The sequence below is a fragment of the Amia ocellicauda genome, unplaced genomic scaffold, assembly GCF_036373705.1.
Source record: "Amia ocellicauda isolate fAmiCal2 unplaced genomic scaffold, fAmiCal2.hap1 HAP1_SCAFFOLD_136, whole genome shotgun sequence".
Taxonomy (NCBI): Eukaryota; Metazoa; Chordata; class Actinopteri; order Amiiformes; family Amiidae; genus Amia; species Amia ocellicauda.
This window is the reverse complement of record NW_027102699.1, coordinates 72501-75703: the sequence shown is the minus strand read 5'-3', so window position 1 is coordinate 75703 and position 3203 is coordinate 72501.

Sequence of the window (3203 nt, the reverse complement as noted above, 5' to 3'; positions counted from 1 at the left end):
GAGTGAAAAACTTTGAAAAATATTCTATCTCCTCACTCCCATTGACTTTGCATTAGGGCGACCAGGCGGCCGGCGGAAAAAAAATCATAACAAATCAACGGGGGCATTTCTCCAGAAACTAACACCGGGGCTGTGCTCAGGGGGCTCCCAGCTATCAGCCACCCTACCCTGGGACCGATGGGAGCACTTTAAAATTTTCGAGTCAGGGGACCAGACGGCCGAGTGAAAAACTTTGAAAAATATTCTATCTCCTCACTCCCATTGACTTTGCATTAGGGCGACCAGGCGGCCGGCGGAAAAAAAATCATAACAAATCAACGGGGGCATTTCTCCAGAAACTAACACCGGGGCAGTGCTCAGGGGGCTCCCAGCTATCAGCCACCCTACCCTGGGACCGATGGGAGCACTTTAAAATTTTCGAGTCAGGGGACCAGACGGCCGAGTGAAAAACTTTGAAAAATATTCTATCTCCTCACTCCCATTGACTTTGCATTAGGGCGACCAGGCGGCCGGCGGAAAAAAAATCATAACAAATCAACGGGGGCATTTCTCCAGAAACTAACACCGGGGCAGTGCTCAGGGGGCTCCCAGCTATCAGCCACCCTACCCTGGGACCGATGGGAGCACTTTAAAATTTTCGAGTCAGGGGACCAGACGGCCGAGTGAAAAACTTTGAAAAATATTCTATCTCCTCACTCCCATTGACTTTACATTAGGGCGACCAGGCGGCCGGCGGAAAAAAAATCATAACAAATCAACGGGGGCATTTCTCCAGAAACTAACACCGGGGCTGTGCTCAGGGGGCTCCCAGCTATCAGCCCCCCGGGTCTGGGGGCATTGTTTTTCTTTTTAATCATTTTGAGCATTTCCCCCAGTTTAGAGATGTGTGCCCCTAGACAACCCATTGAGAATAACTATGAAATGTTCTGAAGTTTTGATTTTCAAATGTCGGTGAAAATTGAAAAACGTCATATATTCTTCAAAGGAAGCATGGGGCGATGGTAGGGAGAGTCCCCGCAGCGTGCCTCGGCAGCGATGGGAGCGTTTTCGATGTCCCCGTCCCCCCCCATAGGGATAGAAGGGGAGTTAGGTGACCAGGCGTCCCGGGTCCCAAAAATCGAAAAATTAATATAGAATGCTTTTTAATCCATAAATAAAGTAGGGGGCAGTCCTGGTGAGAGTCCCAGCCACAGCCCCAGTGTGTTTTGGAGTCGTTTGTGGCCGGGTGAAAAACTTTGAAAAATTTTCTATCTCCTCACTCCCATTGACTTTGCATTAGGGCGACCAGGCGGCCGGCGGAAAAAAAATCATAACAAATCAACGGGGGCATTTCTCCGAAAACTAACACCGGGGCAGTGCTCAGGGGGCTCCCAGCTATCAGCCACCCTATCCCGGGACCGATGGGAGCACTTTAAAATTTTCGAGTTAGGGGACCAGGCGGCCGAGTGAAAAACTTTGAAAAATTTTCTATCTCCTCACTCCCATTGACTTTGCATTAGGGCGACCAGGCGGCCGGCGGAAAAAAAATCATAACAAATCAACGGAGGCATTTCTCCGAAAACTAACACCGGGGCAGTGCTCAGGGGGCTCCCAGCTATCAGCCACCCTATCCCGGGACCGATGGGAGCACTTTAAAATTTTCGAGTTAGGGGACCAGGCGGCCGAGTGAAAAACTTAGAAAAATTTTCTATCTCCCCTAGGTGACCAGGCAGCCGGAGCTGATTTTTCTGACCCCTAAAACAATTATTAAAAGGTATTTTTTCGCCAAACTAAGACTTTTAAAATTCAAATAGGATGATTATCTACTGCCCCAGTGGGTTTTTGAACAATTTTAAGCCTTTTTGACAGTTTTCATTTTTCCCCCATTGACTTCAATGGGAGTTAGGTGACCAGTCCTCCGACTTTTGAACCTCTCCTGGGGGGGCTGTGAGCCCCCGATTTCTTTGCAAAGCACGTCATTCGATTCGTCTCAGTCCCCTCTATATACCCCGTGTGTTTGTTTTCTCGAAAAAACCCCGGAACACGGTTTTTTAGGGGGGGGGTGGGGGGGGGGTACTTCGGAGCCATTTGGGGGGGGGTAAACGACATTTCCCGAAATTAATTTTGACACAGCCTTCCTCAGAATCGCTTTTCCAACAAAATGCTTTTTATTTCGAGTCTCTACGATGTTCCTAAGTGGTCGAAACCACTTTTGGACAGTTTTTACACCAAACGGCTCGGGCGCACAGCGGGCCGTGTGCCGATGGGCGGTTCTCGCGGGTCTTAGGCGGGGCTAGGCTGCTCGCGGCGGGCAAGGGAGTGCCGTGTGCAGCCGCCACAGTGTTCCAGGCTGTCAGCATTTCTCTACGGTGCCGGGGGAAATACAGGAACTGGGTTTTTGAAGACACTTAGTGCAATGAGAGAGGTCAAAACTGAGCTAAGGGCACTTGCTGGAGGAAAGTGGCTGGGCCCCGCTAGCTCTTTTACGGACACTTTCTGGACTTGGCCCGGGATTTTCAGACGGTTCTTTGCGACTGTCTGATCATCCAGCGAAATGCAAGGGGGGAACGGTCCCGGCCGCACCCCGCGTTTCAGGCCTCGTCGGCGGCCCGCTCCGGCGGCTGCGCCCGCTAAGTCTTCGCGGCCCGCCGTGGAGAGTGTGTATGCTGCCCGCCCCAGACGTTCACCCCAAGGGCTTGCGGGCCTTTAAGGGTCTGTCTTTCGGGGTTTCACGGGCTCTGACCTCACCTCCCTGTGGTTCCCGACCGGGGTGTATGTATGCTGCCCGCCCCAGACGTTCACCCCAAGGGCTTGCGGGCCTTTAAGGGTCTGTCTTTCGGGGTTTCACGGGCTCTGACATCTCCCCGGTGGTTCCCACGGAACGGACATATGTATGCTGCCCGCCCCCGGCAGGAACCCCAAGGGCTTGCGGGCCTTTAAGGGTGAGTGCGGGGGGCGTACGGGCTCTGACATATCTCCGGTGGCTCCCACGGAACGGACATATGTATGCTGCCCGCCCCCGGCAGGAACCCCAAGGGCTGTCCCGGCCTTTAAGGGTGAGTGCGGGGGGCGTACGGGCTCTGACATATCTCCGGTGGCTCCCACGGAACGGACATATGTATGCTGCCCGCCCCCGGCAGGAACCCCAAGGGCTGTCCCGGCCTTTAAGGGTGAGTGCGGGGGGCGTACGGGCTCTGACATATCTCCGGTGGCTGCCACGAGAC